Source organism: Dermacentor silvarum, unplaced genomic scaffold (genome assembly GCF_013339745.2).
Source record: "Dermacentor silvarum isolate Dsil-2018 unplaced genomic scaffold, BIME_Dsil_1.4 Seq1034, whole genome shotgun sequence".
In the NCBI taxonomy this organism is placed as follows: Eukaryota; Metazoa; Arthropoda; class Arachnida; order Ixodida; family Ixodidae; genus Dermacentor; species Dermacentor silvarum.
Window position 1 is genome coordinate 11,373 of NW_023605478.1, and position 27,152 is coordinate 38,524.

Below are 27,152 nucleotides of genomic sequence, written 5' to 3' on the forward strand. Positions count from 1 at the left end.
CGGATATCAGTTTTTATCGCAAGAAATAAAGGTTTTGGCATATGCAGATGACATCGCGATTTTTTGTGAAAATAAAGAGAGCATAAAAGAGGCGGTCAGTGATGCATGAGCCTTCTGTAGACTCACTGGAAGCGCCATTAGTTGGCAAAAGTGTCTAGGATTTTGGCACGGGGCTTGGGAATCCAGACCAGACCATATTGAAGGGATCAACTTAGCACTTCTCCGTCAAGTACCTGGGCATCCCATTAGGATGCTATAACGAAAATGCCGAACAGTGGACTGACCAAATGGAACACATTAAGACACAAACAACAAAATGGGGTGGATGCGACCTGTCGATATTTGCACGCGCAACAGTTTGCAATGTGTTTCTAGTGGCCAAAATTCTTTATATGCTACAAGTGCAATGCATGTCGAGAATGTGCGTGCAAAAGATTCACCGAGTTTTTGCTATCTCTATCTGGAGATCCACTTGGGAGCGGACTGGCAGGATAAATCTGTTTCACTTTGTTAAGAAGGGCGGGCTTGGCCTTTCGCACTTGTTCCTTAAGCAGATTGTTTCACGATATCTTTTCTTGCGTGATCAACGTGATGGTTTTATACGTACGGTCATGCAAGTGCGCCTGCGGGATGCGCTGCCGGAGTACATTGCATCGTCCTTTCACGCACCACATCTAGCGATGAAAGGATTCTTGAAAGAAGTTGTTCATGCTGTTCGCTTTCTCAAAGTGCATTTTTCGCTCGATTATTTGTCATTAGTAACCAAAGAACAACTGTATAAGGATTTAGTTGACGTGTTATGCCCGTACCTTTGTATCGGGCAAAGTATGCATTAGGACCCGAACGCGATGTACTGAAACGTGTAAAGAAAATGCCTATCAGAGCATCAACTAAAACAGTTTTCTTTCTGCTGCACAGTGGCACGCTCCCTGTTAAACCATGGTTAAAAGAAAAATGGTATTTATCTACCTTGGGGTGTAAATTGTATGATATGCAATAGGCCAGAAACAATTGAACACATTTTCTTAGATTGCTCGGATTCAATTTTCTTGTGGGACGTCTTACAAAGGACTTTTAAAAAGGATTTCCCGCTCACCCCATTCGGAATTCGGTTCTTGCCTTTTGAACAAACAGGAGGCGTGCCATGTGATATGATGATGCTGGTTACCATGCATAGTGTCTGGAAAACAAGAATGGATATTAGACACGAACATGTTGATCCCAAGCCAGCGAAGATATATTTTGCTGAAACTATTACATATGTTAGAGATGTGTTCAAGGCTTTTAACGAGCCACCTGAATGGTTGCATATAATTGAAAAATTATTGGAGATTAATCCTTACTAACCAAGCTACACGGGACATGCTGTCAGTCCGGTTTTTAGTAGGTGTAGAGATTTGTCTTGTTATGTTGAATTCAGAGATATTAATTCTTGTGTGATGTGTACTTGACGAAATCCGGAAATAAAGAAAAAAAAATCCCCAGTGGCGCAATTGGTTAGCGCACGGTACTTATACGACAGTGAGCCATGCCGGGGTTGTGAGTTCGAGCCTCACCTGGGCAACAATTTTTTTACCAACGCCATTTGTGAAATAAGGCCAGCATGCAGACCACTAATTTATTCCTCCTTTGGTTTGCGATATGAGCAATTTTAGGTTATCCTCCAGAACTCATTCCCCAGTGGCGCAATTGGTTAGCGCACGGTACTTATACGACAGTGCTTGTGAGCCATGCCGGGGTTGTGAGTTCGAGCCTCACCTGGGGAACAATTTTTTTACCAACGCCATTTGTGCAATAAGGCCAGCATGCAGACCACTAATTTATTCCTCCTTTGGTTTGCGATATCAGCAATTTTAGGTTATCTCCAGAACTCATTCCCCAGTGGCGCAATTGGTTAGCGCACGGTACTTATACGACAGTGCTTGTGAGCCATGCCGGGGTTGTGAGTTCGAGCCTCACCTGGGGAACAATTTTTTTACCAACGCCATTTGTGAAATAAGGCCAGCATGCAGACCACTAATTTATTCCTCCTTTGGTTTGCGATATGAGCAATTTTAGGTTATCTCCAGAACTCATTCCCCAGTGGCGCAATTGGTTAGCGCACGGTACTTATACGACAGTGCTTGTGAGCCATGCCGGGGTTGTGAGTTCGAGCCTCACCTGGGGAACAATTTTTTTACCAACGCCATTTGTGAAATAAGGCCAGCATGCAGACCACTAATTTATTCCTCCTTTGGTTTGCGATATGAGCAATTTTAGGTTATCTCCAGAACTCATTCCCCAGTGGCGCAATTGGTTAGCGCACGGTACTTATACGACAGTGCTTGTGAGCCATGCCGGGGTTGTGAGTTCGAGCCTCACCTGGGGAACAATTTTTTTACCAACGCCATTTGTGAAATAAGGCCAGCATGCAGACCACTAATTTATTCCTCCTTTGGTTTGCGATATGAGCAATTTTAGGTTATCTCCAGAACTCATACCCCAGTGGCGCAATTGGTTAGCGCACGGTACTTATACGACAGTGCTTGTGAGCCATGCCGGGGTTGTGAGTTCGAGCCTCACCTGGGGAACAATTTTTTTACCAACGCCATTTGTGAAATGATTCTGCTTCCTGCCACCGAGCGTGACGGACGCATGATGACGGGCTCCGTAGGAGCGGCTTCAGCGGCCCAGAGCGGCCGCGGTAACAGGAGTGTCGTTGCGGACAACGAGTACCAAGTTGTTTTGCCGAGTTTGCCAACAGGGCGTTTTGTTGTGAACACAGTTTTTTTACATTGTGATATCAGGGCCCGCCCATACCGGGTGGAAGATTTCCGCGATGCGCTCGCCCCGTTATCGCTCCTGCCGGAAGTGGTGGCTCTCGGGGCCTACCGTATGAGCCATGTTTGGGCCGTGACCTTCAAAGACAACGAAGCTGTGAAGAAGATCGTCAGTGTTGGTGAGCTACAGGTCAAGAAGGGCCGATGCCTCGTCATTGACCCCGCCAACCAGGATGTACGCTTAAAAGTGCATTGGCTGCTGCACACCGTTCCTGACGAGGACGTGCGTCTTGCCTTCGCGCCGTTTGGAAAGGTCACGGACGTCGCCCGCGACCGGTGGCGGGTGCATGGCGTGGCTGACAAGAACTCTACCACAAGACTGGTTACGCTGAAGTTGAAGCCGGGCGTAATGCTTGACGACCTGCCACACCAGGTGAGCGTCTCCGGCGAGCTGGCTCTTGTGGTTGTGCCGGGCAGGGCCCCTCTCTGCCTACGCTGCCGCGGGACGGGCCATATTCGTCGCGACTGCCGCATTCCGCGGTGTGGTGCCTGCCGACGCTTCGGTCACGAAGAGAGTCAGTGCGAGCGGACGTACGCTAGCGTGACCGGACCCGTGAGCAACGACGACAACTCCGCCCTACTCATGGACGAGGCGGATATGGAAGACACATCGACCACGGCTAAGGAAGCAGCTGGCGAGGTGGCAGAGTCGGAGGCACGACCTCAGAAACAGGGGCAACATGTCGATGAAGCCGTCGACACTGAACAGCAAGAGCAAGTGGAGGGCACTGTAGCCATGCCGAACCGTGAGGAAGAGAGCCCACCTGACCCGGGAGCGGCCTCCACCCCCCCTGAACATGAAGACATGGACACCCATACCGGGCTTGCCAACTTGCAGGCGGGGAAACGTCCGCGCGACCAGACCAATAGCCTGGCTACGACGCAGGACAGCAGCGGCGGAGACGAGCCACCGCCCAAAGCGCCAGGTATGAGGAGACCAACCTTGAAGCTGCGGCCGAACATTACGGCCGATCCACGGCAGGCGGGTAAACCGCCTCCGTAGTTCTGTACTGTGTTTTGCTTGAGGCGGGTTGGGGGGTTCGTGAGTGCAATGGCCGTCACCCTGAGCGCTATTCTCTTGGATATGTGTCAGGAACGAGGGCCCGAGTTGCATGTCAGTGTTGTTTTCGAGAGGTCGGGTTGTGTTCCCATTTGTGGCACTCAACGCGGTTATCGGCGCGTCATTATCAACACTCGTCCCTGCGTAACTGTGACGGGCACCATTCTACCGTGTAGCCATGGCAGCTAATATCGAAGGAGCGCTACGTGTAGCCACGTTAAATGTACGAGGGCTCGGTGCAAGAAGGCGGCAATGTCAGCTAAGTCGCCTACTCTTAGATAATGACTTGCATCTTGTGGGAATCCAAGAAACCAAAATAGAGAGCCAAGAGCTAACCGACAGAATGGTGTCCAATTTTCGTGCGCACTTCGACGTGTGTGTTTCTCACGCTGTTGGTGGATCAGGTGGTTGCGCTATATTCATTCGAAGAAACTTTGGCATTTGTGTGAAGTCAGTGTTTTCGTGTGAAACAGGTCGCCTTTTAGTGGCTGATTTTTGTTATTGCGATATGGATTTCCGAGTCATTTGTATCTACGCGCCGAATATTGAAACAGACCGGCGAATCTTCTTTGAGCGACTTGAAGCGTACGTAAACTGCCACAAGGTGGTCATACTGCTGGGGGATTTTAACTGTGTGTGCACTGCTGACGATCGCGCAAAAGTTTCACGCGTTCGCGATAAGAGTGCTGTATTGCTAAATGCGCTGGTGCACGATTACGACTTGGAAGATATCGGTAGTGTCTTCGCCAGCGGTACCCACCCGCAGTTTACGCACTTCCAGCGTGATAGCCACGCTCGGCTAGATAGATTATATGTGTCAGCCGAATTGGTGCCCTTGTGTAGTGAATATGATGTGCAACCCATTGCATATAGCGATCACTGCTTGGTAACTGCCACTTTCGGGAAAAGACAGATCAAACACACCTTTAACTGGGACCTCTGGAAATTGAACGCGCAGTTGCTGGATGACGATGCTTTCGTTGATGCCGTTGCGAAGGAACTAGAAAACCTGATTTCAGTCGAATTAGCAAGCTTCGCCATTAAATGGGAAGAATTTAAACAGAAAGTAAAAACAATGGCTATTGAAAGAAGCAGTGTCCTTCGGCATAACCTGAAACAGGCAGAAACGAACCTTCGCCAGCAACTGCAATTTTTCATCTGCATGGAAAGTGTCCAGCCTGGTGTGTATGTTAACGAAATAAAGGAAGTGAAAGCCGAACTCGAAAGGATAGACTCTGAGAAATACAAAGCCGCCGTTGTGCGATCAAGGTCTGAGAAGCTGTGGGCGGGAGAAGCGCCAACAAAACGAGCTCTCTCAGACGAGAAAAGGTACGCATGTCGGAAGGAAATCCGCCAACTAGCTAAAGGCAATGACATCACGTCCGACAAAAACGACATCAAACAAGGGATCGTCGATCACTTCAAAGCCTTCTTAGGTCAACCACGTGAACCTAAAGATGGCTACCAGACGGAATTCCTTTCATTGATGCCAAAGCTCGATGAAGAAGTTAAGGCACGGCTAGAACATCCCATTACCCTGAGTGAGATAGAGTGCGCAATAGACGAGTTGGCGCCCGGTAAAGCACCTGGGCCTGATGGCTTAGGGGCTATTTTCTATAAAACGTTTAAGTCAGCGCTGGCTCATGTCCTCCATCTAGTTATCAGCGAAGCGTATGACCGAAAAAGATTGCCCTTGTCCTTCACAACCTCGCATATTGTGCTAATCCCGAAGAGTGATGATGAAAAGAAACGCTTGTTGCCTGGCTCATATCGCCCGATAACTCTAGCCAACGTTGACTATAAAATATTCACGAAAGTTTTAGCAAAACGACTGCAAAGTGTCATCAAAACAGTGGTAGGGCCGCACCAGACTTGTGGCATTAAGGGGCGCAGTATTACAACAAATGTACACGTGGCTCGAAGTGTGCTAGAGTGTTGCGATGCGATTGGCGATTACGTCGCGATGATGCAGATCGATTTGGCAAAAGCCTTCGACCTCGTCTCGCACAAGGCTCTACTATACATACTTGAACACACGAATGTTGGCAGTGTGATAACGGAAGGTGTCACGATGGCGTACAAGAACTGCTCAACGCGAATTATTGTTAATGGGGAGCTCACCGATAGCTTTCGTGTGCTCTCGTCGGTGCGTCAAGGATGCCCGCTTTCGCCCCTTCTGTTTGCTGCTTATCTCGAGCCACTCTGCTTGGCCATTAAAAACAACGAACGCATAACAGGCTATCGACTACAGGCAGCACACGTTAAAATATTGGCGTATGCAGACGACATCGCGATTTTCTGCACTGATAAAGCGAGCATTATAGAGGCAACTGCTGTTGTCGAAAAGTTTTGCAATTCAACTGGAGCCCAGATAAACTGGGATAAAAGTTATGGCTTCTGGCATGGGAGTTGGGAAGACAAGCCGGAGACCTTTTCTCGAATGAATTGGTCAAGGTTACCTACACAGTACCTGGGGGTGCCTCTCGGAAGTTACCGTGAGCCCGAACAGTACTGGCTCGACCAAGTTTCGACAGCAAAGGAAAGGCTGACGGTTGGAGAGGCAAGCAATTGTCAATGTTTTCTAGAGCCACTGTTTGCAACCTTTTTTAGTTTCCAAGATATGGTATGTTATGAATGTGTTGTGTGCTGCGCGGGTAAGCGTACAAAAAATTCACCGCATTTTCGCCACTTTCATTTGGGCCTCTACCTGGGAGAGGACGAGTCGAACAAATTTGTTTTTCCCGGTCAAGAAAGGTGGGCTTGGTCTGGTTCACTTGTTTTTGCGACAAATTGTGTCACGCTTTGTGTTTCTGCGGGATCAAAATGATCCCTTTCTTCGAACACTAATTCAAGTACGGCTGAGTAGACTTCTTCCAGGATTTGTTGTTTCGTCGGCTCAGAACATGCCGGGAACCGTGACTGGGTACCTGCGTGAAGTGGTGCTGGCGCATAGGATGTTGAATGTGCGTTTTTCGCTGCAGTATCTGTCCATCGTTACAAAAAAACAATTGTACAGAGATCTTGTGGACACGATGCTACCTGTACCTTTGTACCGTTCGCCACACCGTGGAGGCCCCGGACAGGACGTTCTAAAAAGAGTCAAGAAAATGCCAGTAAGGCCATCAACTAAGTCTTTCTTTTTCAAATTACATACAAACACACTTCCCGTTAAGACCTGGCTTCATAGCAAGGGTATTTTCATCCCCTGGACAACGGACTGCTTTTTATGTAAAAAACCAGAAACAATAGAACATGTTTTCCTAGATTGCTGGGACCCGATCTTTCACTGGGACGTTCTGCAGAGAACGCTGAAGAAGCAGTTACCCCTGGACCCGTATGGAATACGCTTCTTGCCAATAGATACCTCAGAGGAAGTACCGTATGACCTCATTATGGTCCTGGGCCTCCACGCGATGTGGAAAACTCGCATGCAATTTGAACATGCAGACATCGTTGTGAAACCGGTGCGAGAACACTTCATTGAGAGTGTTGTTTACGTGAGAGACGCATACAAAGTACTGCCTGATCCACCACAATGGATGTCTGTATTGGATGAACTGGTGTCACTGAAAAGATTTTAGTGCTGTGTTGGCCAAAGTGTGGCTGGCACGTTTTATCATTTGTAACATTTGATTTTGTACGTCGACGACGGCAATAAAGAAAAAAAAAGCCATTTGTGAAATAAGGCCAGCATGCAGACCACTAATTTATTCCTCCTTTGGTTTGCGATATGAGCAATTTTAGGTTATCTCCAGAACGCATTCCCCAGTGGCGCAATGGTTAGCGCACGGTCATTTGTGCAATAAGGCCAGCATGCAGACCACTAATTTATTCCTCCTTTGGTTTGCGATATGAGCAATTTTAGGTTATCTCCAGAACTCATTCCCCAGTGGCGCAATTGGTTAGCGCACGGTACTTATACGACAGTGCTTGTGAGCCATGCCGGGGTTGTGAGTTCGAGCCTCACCTGGGGAACAATTTTTTTACCAACGCCATTTGTGAAATAAGGCCAGCATGCAGACCACTAATTTATTCCTCCTTGGTTTGCGATATGAGCAATTTTAGGTTATCTCCAGAACTCATTCCCCAGTGGCGCAATTGGTTAGCGCACGGTACTTATACGACAGTGCTTGTGAGCCATGCCGGGGTTGTGAGCTCGAGCCTCACCTGGGAACATTTTTTTACCAACGCCATTTGTGAAATAAGGCCAGCATGCAGACCACTAATTTATTCCTCCTTTGGTTTGCGATATGAGCAATTTTAGGTTATCTCCAGAACTCATTCCCCAGTGGCGCAATTGGTTAGCGCACGGTACTTATACGACAGTGCTTGTGAGCCATGCCGGGGTTGTGAGCTCGAGCCTCACCTGGGGAACAATTTTTTTACCAACGCCATTTGTGAAATAAGGCCAGCATGCAGACCACTAATTTATTCCTCCTTTGGTTTGCGATATGAGCAATTTTAGGTTATCTCCAGAACTCATTCCCCAGTGGCGCAAGTGGTTAGCGCACGGTACTTATACGACAGTGCTTGTGAGCCATGCCGGGGTTGTGAGTTCGAGCCTCACCTGGGGAACAATTTTTTTACCAACGCCATTTGTGAAATAAGGCCAGCATGCCGACCACTAATTTATTCCTCCTTTGGTTTGCGATATGAGCAATTTTAGGTTATCTCCAGAACTCATTCCCCAGTGGCGCAATTGGTTAGCGCACGGTACTTATACCACAGTGCTTGTGAGCCATGCCGGGGTTGTGAGTGCGAGCCTCACCTGGGGAACACCTCCTTTACCAACGCCATTTGTTTTTTTTTATTTATTTATTGCCGGTTTTTGACAATGTACAATGCACACAGTATAGAAACAGACATCACAAAAAGAACACCCACAGAACATACTGCAAAACTTGAAAGCCATCCGCCCAACATGGACTGGTGTTGTCAAACTAAAATTCTTTTAAAGCTGTCAGAGGTTCTATCCTCGACAGCCAATCGGGTACACAATCTTGCATTTTCTTAATTTCAATGAAACGAGACATACTTTCTCGAAAATAAGTACGAGCAGGCCTAGCATCTGGGTCGCAATGGTACCCAGCCATTCGTGCCCGCCATAAACAGTGGAGGCCATTGAGCATAATTAGGTCGTATGGAACCCCGTCCTCATTCTCAATCGGTAAGTACCTGATCCCATGCGGATTCAACGGAAACTCCTTCTTGATTGTCCGTTTTAGGACGTCCCAGAAGTAGACACCTTCCCAGCAATGCAAGAACACATGATCTACAGTTTCAGGTTGCTTGCAAATAAAGCAGTGTGGGCCCCATGGTACAAGGAAGCCGCGTTCTTCCATGAATGTCTTCACTGACAGTGTTCCTGTGTGTAGCCTAAAAAAGAATGTTTTTGCCCCAGTAGGCACCTTCATTCTTTTCACCCGTTTAATGACATCCTGTCCTGGTCCTCCACTGTATATCGCTCTGTATAATGGCACTGGAAATACAATATCGCACACATCTTTATATAATGTCTTTCTTTTCACACCGGATAAATACTCGAAAGAAAAACGCACTGAAAGAAAGCGCACACTATCGACTACTTCTTTAAGATAGCCGCGAATCGTTCCTGGCATACTATTGGTACTAACAATCAGTGCCGGCAGCGCAGCTCTTAATCTGAGCTGTAATACCGTACGCAGAAAAGGATCACGCACATCTCTAAAAAACAAAAATCTATTGACAAGCTGTCGTACAAAAAGATGCGCCAAGCCCAGGCCACCATCCTTCACCCGCCTGAACAGGTTTGTTCGGCTACATCTTTCCCAGCTAGATTCCCAGATAAAAACGGCGAACACTCTGTGCAACTTTTGTACGTTTACCCTTGAACAAAATAACGTCTGCATGACGTACCACAACTTTGTAATGAAAAACACATTGCATACAGTTGCCCTTGCAAAAATGGACAGGTTGATGCCTTTCCACCTGTCTGCTTTTTCTCTTGTTTCTTTTATTTGGTTTGTCCAGTATTCCTCGCTCTGTTTGTAGCTGTCCAAGGGAACGCCGAGATACTTGGTAGGGGTTTTCACCCAGCTCACATTCGCAAAATTGTCCGGGGCCGAGGACCACTCTCCGTGCCACAATCCGAGGGACTTACCCCAGTTCACTTTACTGCCCGTCACATCACAAAACTGTTTCACAACGCATATTGTTTCCGTTACACTTTCTCTGTTTGTACAACACACGGCGATATCATCTGCATAGGCCAGGAGCTTGACTTCTGTGGCTGCCAAGCTATAACCTCGTATTTGATCATTCTCAGTTATCGCCAAACACATCGTTTCAATGTAAACTGCCAACAAAAGAGGACTGAGGGGGCAGCCTTGACGCACAGAACGCATGACGTTAATGGGGGCCCCCAATGATTTATTCACAATTAAGCGTGTTGTGTAGTTCTGATACGCCAATGCCACTCCCTCAGTGATGATGGCACCTGCATTAACGTGATCCAGAATGGCAAACAAAATATCATGAGACACACAGTCAAAAGCTTTCTCTAGGTCAAGGTGGAGCACTGCGACGCCATCGTAAGTGATGTCCCAGCACTCGAGCACGCACCGCATCGTGTGAATATTCGAAAAAATTGACCTCCCTTTGATCCCACACGTTTGGTGGTCTGCGACGATTTCTTTGATGACGCTTTGAAGTCTGGCTGCCAAAACCTTCATGAAAACCTTATAGTCGACATTGGTTAAAGATATCGGCCTATAAGATGTCACGAGCCTAAGTTTCTCCGCTTTGTCACTCTTAGGTATCAAGATGGTATGCGCTTTACTAAAAGAAGGTGGCAAAGCTTTGTTCACATACGCGGCGTTAAACAGGTCTGTTAGCAGGGGCGACAGTTCTTTCTTGAAGGCTTTATAAAAACACGCGCTCAGACCGTCAGGTCCGGGTGATTTGCCATTGTTCAAATCATTTATTGCTTTTTCGACTTCGTGTTCTCTTATATTGCCTTCTAATAGGTCCTTCGTGTCGTCACTTAATCGCGGCATGCGACTGAGAAAGACCCTTTTGAACTCATCTACATTGGCTTCTTGATATGCAAACAATGACTGGTAATACTCTAAAAACGCTCGGCCTATGCTCTTATTATCGTCGACGAGTGTGCCATTCCACGAGATCTTATCGACATGATTACGTCGACCATGAGCTTTTTCAAGTCCAAGCGCCCTTTTGGTGGGCCTCTCCCCCGCTACTAATGCGTTTGCTCTTGCGCGCACAATCGCACCTTGATAGCGTTCTTTGTCCAACTGTTCGATTTTTTCTTTGATGGTTCGCATATCTTGCTTATACGCCCCTGGCTCTTCGCACTCCAGCGCTATCAGCTGATTAAGTATCTTTCGTAAGTCTCGTTCTTTCATTTCCCTCTCAAACTTTAAGCAGCTAGATCTTTCTATTGCTTTCATTTTTACCTTCTGTTTGAACCATTCCCATTTCTCTGCTATTGTTTCAATACATTCATCGCTTACTTCCATAACGGCCTCATGAATTGCGTCTACAAATGGCGCGTCTTTTAGAAGTAAGGCATTCATTTTCCATTGGTCCCAGTTAAAAGATTGACTCTTCTTCTTCATTCCTATGGTACACATCACCAAGCAGTGATCGGAGAACGACACAGGTGCAACAGAATAACTGTGGCACTTTGGAATCATGTCCTGTGACATGTACAAGCGGTCTAACCGCGCATGGCTACTGCCTTGAAATCGCGTATACCTCACTTCCCGCTTCCCCTCCAGACACTCACATACATCGTCTAGTTCACTTTCGCTGATCAGCCTAGACAATATATGACTGCTTTTATCGCGGATACCACCATTATTGCATCTATCCCGAGCACTCAAAACACAGTTGAAATCCCCCAACAAAAGCATGCACTTTTCACTGCTAATATACTGAAAAATACTCGAAAAAAATAATGCACGTTCTTCTACCCCATTTGGCGCATAGATGCAAATGACTCGGAATTCAACTTTACAAAACACAAAATCGCTAATAACAATCCTTCCCGACGGACATGAAAACACACTTTGAACAACCAGGTCTCGTAACTTCTTAACAAACAGGACACATCCAGCGGACGTCCCTACCGCGTGGCTCACGACTGCATAATATCTAGTCGTGAAACGCCGCACCATGCTCCCGGTCTCTTCCTCCCCGTCTACCTTGGTCTCCTGGACAGCTAAAACGTCTATGTCGTAGTCAGTGATCAACCGTAGTACTTGACATTGCCTACGGCTAGCCGCCAAGCCTCGCACGTTTAGTGTGGCAATGCTGAGAGACGGGTCAGGTGCCATGCTGTACTAAAAAATGAAGTAGGCCCGGAGCATGGTGCTTACCTCTCACGACTAGCCCTCGGCTAGCCGCCTCCGGAGCCGCCCGGCTTCCCGGCGTTGTTGGTGGTGTGCTGCGCTTTGTCCACAGGCCTTCTCTCGGGCGGAACATTCGGTTTGGGTTTGAAACCCGAACGCCTCCCAAGAGGCGCTTTTGCCGGCGGCCCATCCCCTGTGCTGGATGCTGCATTATCCTTGTCTCCGGCGTCGTCTCGGGGGCGCTTGAAGGTTGCACCGAGACTAGCAGCCCGGTCCCCGTCGTTGGCAGCCTCGCTCTGTTCCATTTCTGAATCTTCGTCATCGCTTTCGCCTTCACTCGCACCTTCCTTTCGAAGGACAGCTTCCGTGTCGACCCGTGGCGGCCCAGTCACTTGCTCAGCAGCTTCGTCCACCTTGGCTTCAGCGCCCACCGGCACTGTCACGGTACTTGTTTTCGCTGGTGGCACTTGGTCTCCGGCTCCCTTGGCGGCGTCTTCAGCCTCGGCTGCATCCATCAGATTTTCGGCTGCCGCTTCACTCACTGCTGGGCCTGTCGCTGTAGCGTACGTCTGCACGCAGTCGGCGTCGACGTGCCCAAAACGTCTGCAACGGGAGCAGCGCGGCACCTTACACTCTCGCCGGACGTGCCCAGTGCCCTGGCAACGCAAGCACTGCATAGGCCGACCGGGAACGACCACCAAAGCGAGTTCTCCGCCGACGCGGACCTGATGTGGAAGGTCCTCTACCTTGACGCCGGTCTTCAGCTTGAGGAGCCCGGTCCGCGTGGTAGAGGTCTTGTCCCCCATACCTTGGACACGCCACCTTTCCTGGCTTACCTCATCCACGTTGCCGAAAGGCGCAAACGCCACCCGGACGTCATCGTCGGCAACGCCATACAGCAGCCAGTGAAGTCGAAGCTTCACCTGCTGGTCCTGTGGGTCGACGATGACGCACCGTCGCCCTTTCACTTGAAGTTCCTTCAGGGCCACCAGCCGTTTCGTGGTAGTCGCATCCTTAAGGGTCACCGCCCACACGTGATTGATCTGGTACGCCCCTATGCATACCACGCCAGGCAGCAAGCCCGTCGGCAGTAGGGCGTCTCTGAAGTCCTCGACCCTGTATGGTCTCGCACGTACATCCCCGTGTAAAAACACGGTGTTAGTAGCCACTCGTCCTTTAGGCAGTTGCGGCAAAATAAAAGGGTAATCCTTCTCTTCGTCGTTGGTCCTGTTTCCGCGGCCAAAAGTGACCGCTGTCGCTGCCCCGGGAGAGGCCATGATTCACGAACCGTCACGCTCGGTGGCCGGAAGCAGAATGACCAACGCCATTTGTGAAATAAGGCCAGCATGCAGACCACTAATTTATTCCTCCTTTGGTTTGCGATATGAGCAATTTTAGGTTACCTCCAGAACTCATTCCCCAGTGGCGCAATTGGTTAGCGCACGGTACTTATACGACAGTGCTTGTGAGCCATGCCGGGGTTGTGAGTTCGAGCCTCACCTGGGGAGCACTTTTTTTACCAACGCCATTTGTGAAATAAGGCCAGCATGCAGACCACTAATTTATTCCTCCTTTGGTTTGCGATATGAGCAATTTTAGGTTATCTCCAGAACTCATTCCCCAGTGGCGCAATTGGTTAGCGCACGGTACTTATACGACAGTGCTTGTGAGCCATGCCGGGGTTGTGAGTTCGAGCCTCACCTGCGGAACAATTTTTTACCAACACCATTTCTGAAATAAGGCCAGCATGCAGACCACTAATTTATTCCTCCTTTGGTTTGCGATATGAGCAATTTTAGGGTTATCTCCAGAACTCATTCCCCAGTGGCGCAATTGGTTAGCGCACGGTACTTATACGACAGTGCCCTTGAGCCATGCCGGCGTTGTGAGTTGAAGTAGAGCACTGCACGGGCCTGATTTTTTTGTCCGAGCCCGGCCCGGCCCGGGCCCGCCTTAGCAGGCCCAAGCCCAGCCCGGGCCCGGAATACAAAGCCAGAGCCCGGCCCGGACCCGGGCGTACATGACCGAGACCAGCCCGGGCCCGGCCCGCGCCCGTGCTTCTAAGCCCGGGCCCGACCCGGGCCCGGGCCTAGGCGTTCATTACTAAGCTTTGCTAGCGCCCGCGTGTGCATTACCAGGCCCGCCCTGTAAGAAAAAAAATTCTGTTTTTTACTTAGAGATTGTACCGTATCTGTTAGCCTCACCTTCTCGAGGTTTAATCAGCTGCAGTATATAAGCAATAAAAGGCCGAAATATTTGTTTCTCCCACGGGAACATCAGTAATCCGGTCAGTTGCCTGTGTTGCTATTTTTCCGCTGGTGCGCATGCACTAACCTTGATTTCTACGATATGGTTCTGTGATGTCATTTAGCATGCAAATATAGAGGGTGTTTCATTTTAGCTGATCCAAATTTTTAAAAATTGCCTGTGGCAGATATAGCACAATTATAATCATTTATCTGAACTACTCGATGAGGCGGCCATTACTTCCATGAGAAAACAAAACGCCTAATTGAAGAATTAACCTAATTACGCTAATTAACTTTTCTAAATGATCATTTTACAGACATTTTTCAATCTACGAATTATAGCCGCTGAGTTCGCAAGGCGTGTCTACTTGGAACGAATTCTCAGCACTAAACCACTCTCGAGATAATTTTCAAAGTGTCTGACGAAATCAATCAAATCAAATCAATTTATTCTCCAGTTTACATGCTGGACGGTCATTTTGGACTAAAAGCTACATACGTAGCTTGACGTGACCTAAAAGACAAGGCAAGGCAATAGCACAGCAAACTGTGTGCCCACATGTACAATAATTCACATGTATTTCCAGCTTTCACTGGAATTCCTCATGGGCGAAATAGCTATGAACGGAAAAACAGAGAATATTTCCGTCACGGCGAGTTCGCAGAATTAGAAAAAGTTTTAACAGAATGCATTTTAAACAATGCAATAGCAATCATCATCATGAGCCTATATACAATATATAATATACACTAGCAATACTAGCTATACAAAACAACGCAACACCAGCTATACAACATATCATTAGACTGAATTTTACAAGATTAACATTTGCTAAGAAAACGAAACAGGATGTACATTATGTACTCTAAACCATACACGAAGGCAGAATAATATTCACATCAGATGCATTACAAGCGACCAAAGTATGGGCTGAGTTCTTTCTTACTGAAATTATCGACATTTTTGTATTTGTGCAAAGTGAATGGTAGGTTATGTATTGACTGGTGCTTATAGAGTGTTCTGAAGTATGGAATTGACTATATCTCAGGATTTCTTGTGTTCGCATTGATGCGACGTCAATGCGACGACACTCTAAGGAATCTAATTGTTTTATGTAGTTCCAAGCTAATTCTGACATCAATGGCCTAATGGATGGTCAAAACGCCTAATTGAATATTTAACATAATTACGCTAATTAACTTTTAAATTAATTATTTTACGGCACATATTTGAATCTACGAATTATAGCCGCTGAGTTCGCAAGGCGTATCCGCTTGGAACGAATTCTCAGGACTGAATCAGTTTCGAGATTTTAATTTTCAAAGTGTCCGACGAAATGCACGGGCGTTCCAGTTAACTTTTTGAGGAAAACCCTGTTCTATGCATTGAAGCACAAAAGTAACTGGCCTTAGCGCTAAAATAATGCAATAGTGTCAACACTGGTAATAGTGCAATCGCAAAAGCGGTAACATGGAAATGGTTTGAAGAGCAGTTCTTTATATAATTTATTTTTCCTTACGCGGAAACAATGTTCATTTTTGTGGAAAAGAAAAAAAAAATAGCGTAGCTTGCACTGCCGGTGCAATGCTAAAGAGACAGCGGAGCTGATGGGCACCTAGCTAGTTCTGCCTTTTGGGCTAGGCAAAGCACTACCAAGTCATCCCCAGAATTTCCCGGAATTTATTTATAATTGATTGATTATCGATTAGCTATTGATCGGCTATCGATTGTCTATCGCAAGATATTGGCCACGCATTTGGGCTAGGATAAGCACTATCCCCAGCATTTCCCGGTATTTATTGATTATTGATCGATTATTGATTAGCTAATGATTGGCTATCGATTGGCTATTGAAAGGTATTGGCCACGTATTTGGGCTAGGTTAAGCACTACCAAGTCATCCCTAGTATTTTACGGAATTTATTGGTTATTGATCGATTATAGACTAGCTATTGATTGACTATCAATTGCCTGTCGATGACTGACTAAGTTTAAGTAGTCCCTACCATTCTTAGCTAGGCTTATCCAGGCTCAGCTTCGCTAGTTCACAGGTGTATGTGCCATCGCGTTTGGACCCTTTTTGCAGTGCTACCAGGATCGGCCCACATTTTGTATTCAGCATACACATTACGCCCGACTGAAACAGCTCCGCTGTTAAAATGAGAACTTATCTGTTTTACAGTTCTCTTTGATAAGATATACAGTCATCTGATAAGATATACAGTCACAAGAGCGGTGTGGACCAGAGGACAATAGGCGATAATCGATATTCTAGTTGACATTAAGCGGAAAAAATAGACCTGGGCAGGCCATGCAATGCGTAGGATGGATAACCGATGGACCATTAGAGCTACAGAATGGATACCAAGAGAAGGGAAGCGCAATCGAGGACGGAAGAAAACTAGGTGGGCTGATGAAGCTACAAAATTCGCAGGCGTAAATTGGAATCAGCTAGCGCAAGACAGGGTCAATTGGAGATCGCACGGAGAGGCCTTCGTCAAGCAGTGGACATAAATATAGGCTGATGATGATGACAGTCATCTTAAACGTGTCACTTCAGCTTGGCACAGAATGCATTGAACCATGCAATGCATAACGGTCGCTTGTGCTCGAAGGCCTACTTAGGCCATTTCATGAGCGGGCCCGAGTCTGGCCCGGGCCCGTGACTTGAAGCCCAAGTCCGGCCTGGGCCCGTGGCCACAAGCCCCAGCCCAGCCCGGGCCCGCGGCTTTAAGCCCGGGCCCGGCCCGAGCCCGCCGACAAACGCTTCGGACGGCCCGGCCCGGGCTTTCGGGTCGGCCCGGGCCCGTGCAGAGTTCTAAGTTGGAGCCTCACCTGGGGAACAATTTTTTTACCACCGCCATTTGTGAAATAAGGCCAGCATGGAGACCGCTAATTTATTCCTCCTTTGGTACGCGATATGAGCGGTTTTAGCTTACCTGCAGAACTGAGTCCCCAGTGGCGCAATTGGTTAGCGCACGGTACTTATACGACAGTGCTTGTGAGCCATGCCGGGGTTGTGAGTTCGAGCCTCACCTGGGGAACAATTTTTTTACGAACGCCATTTGTGAAATAAGGCCAGCATGCACACCGCTAATTTATTCCTTCTATGGTACGCGATATGAGCCAATTTAGGTTACCTCCAGAACTCAATCACCAGTGGCGCGGTCACCAGAACTCAGTCACCAGTTCCGAACGGTCGCGCTTTGATGTCCTCCGCTAAAAAGGATCAATCGGCCTCTGGCCGACGTGCTGCCCAGGCTCAAGCAAACAGTAATGACTATCATATCGTCCTGCCTCGTCTCCCAACTGGTAAGCTCGTCACCGACTCCGTTTTTCTACATGCTGACCTAACCGGACGCCCATATCGTACTCAAGACTTCAGAGACGCTCTCCAGAAGATTATAGACTTGAGAGAAATAATCTCAATAGGACAATTCCAGATGTCCCACGTCTGGACGGTGACGTGCAAATCGCCGTCTGCGAAAGCCAGATTAGCCACCTGCGGTGAATTTCTGGTTAAGTCTAAGAGATGTGTTGTGAGTGATCCGGAGCCAGCGGAGGTAAAGATTAAGATGCTATGGCTTCCTTAACATTTAGAGGATGCTTACATACGCGAGGCACTACAGACTTTCGGAAAAGTGCTGTCAATATCCAACGAAAGCTGGAAAGTATCAGATATGGAAGAAATGCGAACTCTCAATCGAGATGTTGTTCTGTCACTTGCTGATGGTGTCAGTGTCGCCGATATCCCACACTTACGGACAGTCTGCGGAATAGAAAGTCTTCTACTCATCCCTGGAAGACCACCACTGTGCCTTCACTGCCACAAAGTTGGTCACACTCGCCGTCACTGTCGCACGCCTAGGTGCGACGATTGCCGACGCTTTGGGCACACGACTGCAGACTGTGCAGTAACGTACGCTGACAAGCTGCGACATCGCACAAGACCTTCAGATGACGCACTGCAAGAACACATCATGGATGTCACCGAGGTCCTAGATGCAACGGGAGATCTGCCAGCTGACACCAGCGAAGTTCCACCACCGGTCAGCGCAGAAGCTTGCGAGAGTGCATCTACTGAGGTCACAAAGGCACAGTCTGAGCGTGTGGAAGAAGGCAACAAAGGAGAGTCAAGAGCCAGAGACAGTTGAGGCAGTTAACAGCGAACTCGCAAAAGAAGATATTCCAGTTGCAGAAACCGCCACTGCTCAGCTACCGAACCTGTGTCCTACCCCTATGGAGAACACATTCTCCAACAACACTTTGCTGAAGCGCCCTGCCTCGACAACCTCTGTGTCGAATGAGGAGAACAGCACGCCAAATGCTTCCAGACAACTGCGTCGCCGACGTTCACCCAAACATAAAGAGAGGCACCGACGGTCAAGATCTAGAAGGCCTGGTGTTGGTGGAGGAGAGGAATCTCCTTCGTCCTCCGTGCCTGATCTCACGCAGCATTGACAAGAAACGGTGTGTAGGCAACATGGCGCTCTCGCAGCAACCATCTTTCGCAACACTTAATGTACGAGGGCTTCGGTCCCGACAGAAGCAGTTGCAGCTACGCCGACTGTTATCTAGCAAACGACTCGACTTTGTCGCCCTTCAGGAGACAAAGATCGAAAGTGATGAAGACACTGCAAGGGCATTAGAGCCCTTTTTGTCCGAGTACAATGTTTGTGTGTCTCATGCAGTTGGGTTATCGGCAGGTTGCTTTTTGTTTTTGACGAAGACCCTTCCGTATACCGCATTCACTTATAATGTAGACTCTGAAGGGCGGTGGATATGTTGTGATATTTTGTTGCGTAGCGTACCATGGCGCAACGTTTATGCGTTAAATGATTCCGTAAAACGAATTGCCTTATTTGAAAACCTAGCTCCTTTATTGGATTGTGACCGTACTGTTGTTCTCTTAGGAGACTTCAACTGCGTGTGCGACGTGAGTGACCGTTCATTACGTAACACACATAAGGACAAAAGTAGTGAAGTGCTATTTGGCATCACTGAAAATGCGGGCCTCATAGATATAGGAGCATCGGGGCAAATACCTTGTTCATATACGTACACTCAAGGAAGTTCACATTCTAGACTCGATCGTATATAAGTTTCGACATATTGTTGATTTCTAGAAGTCTCCTATGCAAAATTCACCCTATTTCGTTCTCCGACCACTGTATGGTAATTACGCGACTAGGCGGAGACACTCGTGCTAGTTTCCGGCCTCAGTGGGCACTCTGGAAGTTAAATTCATCTATAATTGGTGGTAACATGTTTACTGGGATCATGTGTGCTTAGCACTGAAAAATTGCTTGTCTCTTGATTTGCCACTATTTGCTGCATGGGAGCTTTTTAAGCAAGAAATCAGATCAGTCGCCATTGAACTTGGTTCTATTAAGTCGTATTACAAAAAGTATGAAGAGAAGAAATTGTTGAAAAGTCTTTATAGCCTTTATGAGCTTGAATCTCCTGGAACTTACGCTGATGGCATTGTAAATGTGAAATGTGACTTGCAAAAGCTTGACGCAGTGCGGTATAGAGGTGCCCGTGTTCGGTCACGTAATAACCGCGCCTTGCTTTCCGAGAAGCCGACCCGTCAGGCTTTGATCGATGAACGCCGCCACGCTTCTACGAAAGTTATTACCGACATGTATTCGAAAGACGCATTAGTAACTGACACGAGTGATATTGTGTCTCAATTCGAAGACTTCTATTCGGTGCTCTTCAGTGGTGCTTCTGGAGACTAGAACATCGAGCTTCTACAATACTTTGCGTCTTTAATAACTCCTCTAACTGATGAAGACTGTTCAGTCATTAGCGGTCCCTTTACTAAACAAGAGGTAGAGGTTGCCATCGATCAGTTACCCATGTCAAAAACTCCCGGTCTCGATGGCATTACGGGTGAATTTTATAAAACCTTAAAGTCAATTCTTACGCCTGCTCTACAGAATATATTTTAACAAGTTTTGAACTGGAGGAATTACCACAGTCTTTCACAAAAAGCCACACAATGTTAATACCTAAAAGTACTGACAGAGAAAAATTACGTTCTGTTGATGGTTATAGACCGATTACGTTGTCAAACGTGGACTACAAAATGTTTGCTAAAATTTTGTCCAATCGGTTGCAGGTAGCGATTTCAATTCTTATTGGTCCTCATCAAACATGTGGTATCAAAGGCCGTTCCATACAAACCTACACATCGCTCGCACAGTTCTTGAGTGCTGTTAGACTTCTTATGATCAACTTGCAATGCTCCAGATTGACCTCGCAAAGGCATTTGATCGGGTCCGGCATTCGTTTTTATTTTCTCTTCTAGAACACGCCAATGTAGGATCCACAGTGCTTAATAGCGTTAGACTTTGTTATAGTCATTGTACAACCCGCTTTGTTGTCAATTGTAGCCTCTCTAATGCCGTCCACATCCGTTCTTCAGTGAAACAAGGATGCCCTATGTCCCCACTCCTATTTGCCCTTTACTTAGAACCACTCTGTTTGAGCATTTTGAACTGCAGCAGTGTTCGTGGTTTTAATGTTTTTGGTAATGAGATAAAAGTTTTAGCATACGCTGATGATATTGCATTTTTCTGCAAAGACAAGCCCAGCATCGATAAAACTCTTTCTATCATAGAAGAGTTTGGTTCTGTTTGCGGTGCGCGGATGAATAACACTAAGAGCTCAGGGCTATGGTTAGTATATTCGGCCATTACACCATCACATTATGCTGACATTGAGTGGTCCTGTGTGCCACCCAAATATCTAGGAGTTCCACTGCATGACTACAAGTTCAGTGTACACTACTGGAGAGAGCGCGTTCCAGCCCTCCAGCGCTACACAAATACCTTTGTCCCGCACCGTCTATCAATATTTGGAAGAGCAGAAGCTTGCAACATGTTTTTGGCAGCCAAAGTTTTCTACGTCTTTCAGGTTCTTCACTGCGCGAGGCTTTACATTCAACGTTTTCATAGTGTGGTAGGAGGACGACAAATTAATGTTCGTGATCGGTGTGCGGAACCGATATTTGAAATGCGCGGGCTTTTCCGTGCTTGTGCTCGGCGTGCGGGACCGAAAAGCGCGGGAGTGAGCGCGAGAGTGACCATCTGGAACGACGGGGCAGCCAGGCTGACAGAACGGGCAGTGCAGCGAGATGGAGCGGACCGAACGCCGGCCCACGTCCCGGCATCCCGGTCCTGCACTGCGAACCGGGCGCCGCCCCGGCTTCTACCATCGTCGCGGGTCCTGTTGAGCTGGGCCTCGTCCCCGCTCGCACGACCGCTGCCGTGCTGCCGGGCTCGGGCCACGACCCAGAGCCCCCTGGTCCTGTTCCACAAACCGGGCGCCGCCCCGGCTTCTACCACCGACGCGGGTCCTGCGGAGCTGGGCCTCGTCCCCGCTAGCACGACTGCTGCCGTGTTCCAGACTCGGGCTACGTCCCGGAGTCCTGGTCCTGTTCCGCAAACCGGGCGCCGCCCCGGCTTTCACCCACTGCTGTGCTGGGCTTCGCCCCGGCTCTCATCCCACCGCTACGGTGCCGAGCTCGGGCTACGACCCAGAGCTAACGCTCCGGAACCGGGCTACGTCCTGGTGCCATCCTGAACTTCAACCGCCACCCGTATACCCACCGCCGTCAGAGCCAAGTCCGCCGAGCCGTCCCCACGAGGCCGGACTCCTGATTAGAACTGTGAGTGCTCGCCAGTGACAGTTAACCCAGTTATCTGTATAGTTCGTGTTCCCGTATTCGTCCCATGTGCCGTTCGTGTCATAAATACGTCTCTTTGTGTCTCTGGTTGCTTTCTTGTGCGTCTGGCTGACCTGCGCCCACAACATAATCATCACAATAGGATTTTTTCAACGTTTGTATGGTCTTCCAGTTTTGAACCTATGAGACGCGACATTTTTCGACCAGTGAGTGCTGGAGGGTTAGGCTTGGTGCATTTATATGTGCGACAGTTAGTCTCACGTTTTTTCTTTTTTCGGGATAGCTCTCATCCGGTATTACGAGCTGTCATGCAGGTTAACCTGGTTCATGTCCTGCCAGAATTGGTGGTGTCCTCAGATTTAATTTCTAGACCTTGTTTATGGGGGTTTATGCGTGAGGTTTATTTTTCTATTTCTTTTCTGACTGTTCGATTTTCTAAAGATTATTTGTTTACTGTGTCACGAAAAAATCTTCACAAAGATTTAATATCGATGTTGTTCCCTCTGCCATTTTATCGATCCGTATACGTCACATTACCTGGACATGATGTGCTTGCGAGAGTGCACAAAATGCCAGTTCCCCCTTCTACAAAAACTTTTTTTTACAAGTTACACACTGAAACATTGCCCGTTAAAACATGGCTACATAAAAAGAATATTTTCGTGTCGTCGGTTAACTGTCGCCTATGTGACTTGCCTGAAACCATTGAACACTGTTTTATTGTTTGTAAAGATGCCATTTTATTTTACGATGTTATCCATAGAAATTTGCAAAAATATTTTGATCTAAATTCTCACAGTATCCGATATCTTTTTGCACCGTATGAAGATGTTCCATTCGATATGCTTTTACTCATAGGCCTTCATGGCCTATGGAAATCTCGTATGCAAGACCGAAATGCAGAAAAAACAATTTCCTCGAGATCACATTTCGTTCAGATGATCATACACTTAAACGACATTTGCGACCAAGAAGAATGTCAGCCGGCTTGGTATCCACTTTTGATTAGCTGTTTAACTTCCCCTTACAAGTTTTTGCTGTGAAGGATGGTGTTGCTGTGTGTGAGGTTATCTTCATATGGACTGCTCGTTGACGTTTGATTAGTTATGTCCACCTGGTGCTCATATATTGTAAATAGTTCCTGTAAATACAACATTTCATTCATTGTAATAAATGCCATGTTCGAAAAAAAGTCCCCAGTGGCGCAATTGGTTAGCGCACGGTACTTATACGACAGTGCTTGTGAGCCATGCCGGGGTTGTGAGTTCGAGCCTCACCTGGGGAGCAATTTTTTTACCAACGCCATTTATGAAATAAGGCCAGCATGCAGACCGCTAATTTATTCCTTCTTTGGTACGCGATATGAGCTATTTTAGGTTACCTCCAGAACTCAGTCCCCAGTGGCGCATTCTGCTTTCGGCTTCCGAGCTGAACGGATCATGGGCTCCAGTGGAGCGGCTAATGCGGTTGTCAGCCGCGGCAACAGGCTTTTGTCTGAGGATGATAAGGGCTACCAGATTATTTTGCCACGACTACCAACACGACGCATCGTATTAAATACGGTGTTTTTGCACGGCGACGCTCGTGTTCGCCCGTTCCGCGTAGAAGATTTTCGGGACGCGCTTCAAGCTGTTGGTATGCTCTCGGGCGTCGTCGCCCTTGGAGAGTTCCAAATCAACCATGTATGGGCGGTGACGATTAACACAGCCGTGGCTTCCAAAAAGCTGGCGGCGCTGAAGGAGCTGCAGGTCAAGGGGCGTCGCGGCCTGGTCATCGACCCGAAGGAACAACAGGTGAAGCTGTGTCTCCACTGGCTGCTGCATGGGGTGGAAGACGAGGACGTGAGGACGGCGTTGGTATCCTTCGGCAAAGTGACCGAAATGACCCGCGAGCGCTGGCGAGTGGATGGCGTCTCCGACAAGGGCTCAACGACTCGAGCAGTGCTACTGCAGCTGAAGACTGGGTTGAAGGTCGACGACTTGCCCCACCAGATACGCGTCGCCGGGGAACTCGCGCTTGTGCTCGCCCCAGGTCGCCCTATGCAGTGTATGCGCTGTAAGAGTTCTGGCCACGTTAGACGAGAATGTAAGGTTCCCCGTTGCTCCAGGTGCAGGCTTTTCGGCCACGCCGACGCGGACTGTGTACGCTCTACGCAGTAGCCGCGGGTTCGGCGTACAGCGAGCCGTTGACATCAGAACACATGATGGACGTCATCGAGGCGGAGGACGCGGCCAAGGGAGCCGGAAGCGGCAACGCGGCGGCAGAAGCGAGCGAGACGACCACCCCGACGAACGGAGGACGGGATGATGTCCCTCCCACCGAAGAGCCAGCAGCAACTCTCGGGAGCAAGACGGAGACCCCGGCAGAAAACGAGAGCCCCCAGCAGGCTACTGACGCTATGCAGGCAGCGGAAGACAGCACGACCCCCACCAACGCCCGCGTCGAAGGCGTCTCGGCATCGGTCAAGAGGTCCCTGCAGCAGAAAGTCGACGGAAAGGCCGACGGTGACCCGGAGGCTCCGCCTGCTAAGACGTTGTCCGGAAGGCGCTCGACCATCAAGCCTAAGCCGAACCTGGAGGTCGACCGTAGGCCCGCCGCGAAGCCGACCCCAGACGAACTCGACCGAAGACCACCGGATGGCCACGGAGGCGTCTAGCGGACTGCTAGACGTTAAGGTGAGCACCATTCTCCGGGCCTTCTCCCCTCCTTTTTGTATCAGTAATGGCTTCCAACCCGTCGCTTAGCCTCGGCACGCTAAACGTTCGAGGTCTGGCCGCCAAAAGAAAACAGAGTCAGGTGTACCGACTACTAGTGGATCAAGACCTCGAGGTTTTAGCCGTGCAAGAAACCGAGGTAGACGGCGAGGAGGAGACCTGGAGCATGGTGCAAAGGTTCACGTATAAGTACTGTGCCGCAGTGAGCCACGCCTTAGGGACGTCGGCCGGGTGTGTATTGTTTGTGAAGAAGCTCCCTGGGCTTGTCATAGATGGTTACTTTTTGTGCACTTCTGGCCGACTTGTCGTCTGTGATTTCAGCTATTGCGATGTATGTCCAATGGCGCGTGTTGTGCGTTTATGCGCCTAATAATGTGGAAGAAAGGGCAAATTTCTGTCTTAACCTACAGCATCACCTCTCGGTGCACAACATGATAGCCTTAGTTGGTGACTTCAATTGCGTATTAGGTGCCCAGGATAGGTCTGCGCGACGCGTAGTTCATGCCAAAAGCAGCGATATCCTGGCACAGATTCTACGCAAATGCGAATTGGAGGACATCGCTGAGTGTTTTCGGGGGGACCGAGACATGAGGTATACTCACTTCCAGGGCACAAGTCACGCGCGATTGGACCGTGTGCATTTGTCAGATGACTTAGTCGAAAAATTCCAGTATTATGCAGTGACTGCAGTATCCTTTTCTGACCACTTCCTGGTAAAATGCAGGGTGGGCCACAAGAAAGAACGGAACAAATTTGTGTGGGAACTGTGGAAAATGAATGCGGAGCTGCTACGGGATGAAACTTTCAATGAAAAGGTAGTGGCTGCTCTGAACACTTTCGGAAATGACAGTTCTGTCAAGTTAGGCGAGGAATGGGAGTTATTATTATATTATTATTTTATTATTTTATTATACCTCAAGGGTCCCGTTAGGGACATTACATGAGGGGTGGGTACAGGGGATAGAACATAATTACAGTAAAAATTGGTGAATACAGGTCAAATAAATACAAATCAGTTAGCGAATACAAGGCAGGAATAAATAAAATATTAATGATGCGCAGCAGTGTACACGATAATCCTATGGGTTAGCGTCGATGTGTGCGATTTCTTCGATGGCGGATTTGAATGCTGCATGGTCGGTGATCGTAGCGATATGGCCGGGAAGGCGATTCCAGTCACGCGCAGTACGAATAAAGAATGATTGATGAAATGTTGTGGTGTGGGCACGTGGAGGGATGACGGCGTTTGGATGGGTGTTGCGTGACATGCGATGGACGGGAACGATGAGCTCGTTTTTAGGCGGCAAACAGTGAAAGAACTTGTGATACAGATTTAGTCGAGAATTTCTGCGGCGATGAGCCAGGGCGGGTAGATCAAGTTGCGATTTCAGCGCTGTGATACTAGAGTTGTAGGAATAATCACTCAAGATGAATCTAGTAGCTTGGTTCTGGACTGCTTCGAGTGTCTTAATTAGGTTTAATTGGAAAGGGTCATATATTGCACTTGCATACTCAAGTTTTGGACGGACGAGTGTGTTGTATGCTAATAGTTTAACAGAGGAAGGTGCAAGGGGGAGATTGCGACGGATGTAGCCCAAGACACGGTTTGCAGAATTAGTAATTTGATTAACATGGTTGGCCCATGTTAAGTCGTGGGAGATATTAACCCGAGGTATTTCAACGAGTCGCTGAGACTTATAGGACAGTTGTTAATGGTGTATTCAGGAGTTGAAAAGTTGCGACGACGGTGAAATGAAATTAGTATAGTTTTATTAACGTTGAGAGACATCAACCAAATTTTACACCACTCTTCTATATGATGAAGGTCGTTCTGGAGGATTGAGATATCGGAAGAGTCTGTTATAGGGCGGTACAGAATACAATCATCGGCGAAGAGGCGCATTTTCGATGACACATGAAGGGGTAAGTCGTTAATATATATTAAAAACAGAAGCGGCCCGAGGACCGTGCCCTGGGGGACACCGGATAAGACTTGCGTAAACGAAGATGAATATGTATTTGCATAGACGAACTGATGACGGTCGGTTAAAAATGCGTGAATCCAATTAAGAACTGATTGGTGCAGATTTAATCGTGAGAGTTTGAGTTGCTGAAGCAAACGATAAAAATGAAGGAAATTGGAAGGAGTTGCGTACTGCAATATGAAAAGAGGGCGAGGGAAAACGCATTAAAATCAATGCTCGATAAATTTGCGAAGCTCGAATGCATGCAACCGGGCGCTTATCAAGAAGATATGCCTGCCGT

The 27,152-nt window shown here is 48.0% G+C and overlaps 14 non-coding genes across 14 annotated transcripts; all 14 read left to right on the forward strand.

Moving 5' to 3' along the window:
* Positions 1-1,478: 1,478 nt before the first annotated feature.
* On the forward strand, positions 1,479-1,564 carry Trnai-uau (transfer RNA isoleucine (anticodon UAU)). Its single transcript is given in 2 exon segments — positions 1,479-1,516; positions 1,529-1,564. It is a non-coding gene; the product is annotated as a tRNA-Ile (tRNA).
* Positions 1,565-1,674: 110 nt separating this feature from the next.
* On the forward strand, positions 1,675-1,766 carry Trnai-uau (transfer RNA isoleucine (anticodon UAU)). The gene is given in 2 exon segments: positions 1,675-1,712; positions 1,731-1,766. It is a non-coding gene; the product is annotated as a tRNA-Ile (tRNA).
* Positions 1,767-1,875: 109 nt separating this feature from the next.
* On the forward strand, positions 1,876-1,967 carry Trnai-uau (transfer RNA isoleucine (anticodon UAU)). The gene is given in 2 exon segments: positions 1,876-1,913; positions 1,932-1,967. It is a non-coding gene; the product is annotated as a tRNA-Ile (tRNA).
* Positions 1,968-2,076: 109 nt separating this feature from the next.
* On the forward strand, positions 2,077-2,168 carry Trnai-uau (transfer RNA isoleucine (anticodon UAU)). The gene is given in 2 exon segments: positions 2,077-2,114; positions 2,133-2,168. It is a non-coding gene; the product is annotated as a tRNA-Ile (tRNA).
* Positions 2,169-2,277: 109 nt separating this feature from the next.
* Positions 2,278-2,369, forward strand: Trnai-uau (transfer RNA isoleucine (anticodon UAU)). The gene is given in 2 exon segments: positions 2,278-2,315; positions 2,334-2,369. It is a non-coding gene; the product is annotated as a tRNA-Ile (tRNA).
* A 109-nt stretch (positions 2,370-2,478) lies between these two features.
* On the forward strand, positions 2,479-2,570 carry Trnai-uau (transfer RNA isoleucine (anticodon UAU)). The gene is given in 2 exon segments: positions 2,479-2,516; positions 2,535-2,570. It is a non-coding gene; the product is annotated as a tRNA-Ile (tRNA).
* A 5,192-nt stretch (positions 2,571-7,762) lies between these two features.
* Positions 7,763-7,854, forward strand: Trnai-uau (transfer RNA isoleucine (anticodon UAU)). Its single transcript is given in 2 exon segments — positions 7,763-7,800; positions 7,819-7,854. It is a non-coding gene; the product is annotated as a tRNA-Ile (tRNA).
* A 307-nt stretch (positions 7,855-8,161) lies between these two features.
* Trnai-uau (transfer RNA isoleucine (anticodon UAU)) lies at positions 8,162-8,253 on the forward strand. The gene is given in 2 exon segments: positions 8,162-8,199; positions 8,218-8,253. It is a non-coding gene; the product is annotated as a tRNA-Ile (tRNA).
* Positions 8,254-8,362: 109 nt separating this feature from the next.
* Trnai-uau (transfer RNA isoleucine (anticodon UAU)) lies at positions 8,363-8,454 on the forward strand. The gene is given in 2 exon segments: positions 8,363-8,400; positions 8,419-8,454. It is a non-coding gene; the product is annotated as a tRNA-Ile (tRNA).
* Positions 8,455-8,563: 109 nt separating this feature from the next.
* On the forward strand, positions 8,564-8,655 carry Trnai-uau (transfer RNA isoleucine (anticodon UAU)). Its single transcript is given in 2 exon segments — positions 8,564-8,601; positions 8,620-8,655. It is a non-coding gene; the product is annotated as a tRNA-Ile (tRNA).
* Positions 8,656-13,646: 4,991 nt separating this feature from the next.
* On the forward strand, positions 13,647-13,738 carry Trnai-uau (transfer RNA isoleucine (anticodon UAU)). Its single transcript is given in 2 exon segments — positions 13,647-13,684; positions 13,703-13,738. It is a non-coding gene; the product is annotated as a tRNA-Ile (tRNA).
* Positions 13,739-13,847: 109 nt separating this feature from the next.
* Positions 13,848-13,939, forward strand: Trnai-uau (transfer RNA isoleucine (anticodon UAU)). The gene is given in 2 exon segments: positions 13,848-13,885; positions 13,904-13,939. It is a non-coding gene; the product is annotated as a tRNA-Ile (tRNA).
* Positions 13,940-17,432: 3,493 nt separating this feature from the next.
* Positions 17,433-17,524, forward strand: Trnai-uau (transfer RNA isoleucine (anticodon UAU)). The gene is given in 2 exon segments: positions 17,433-17,470; positions 17,489-17,524. It is a non-coding gene; the product is annotated as a tRNA-Ile (tRNA).
* A 5,842-nt stretch (positions 17,525-23,366) lies between these two features.
* On the forward strand, positions 23,367-23,458 carry Trnai-uau (transfer RNA isoleucine (anticodon UAU)). The gene is given in 2 exon segments: positions 23,367-23,404; positions 23,423-23,458. It is a non-coding gene; the product is annotated as a tRNA-Ile (tRNA).
* The last annotated feature ends 3,694 nt before the right edge of the window (positions 23,459-27,152 follow it).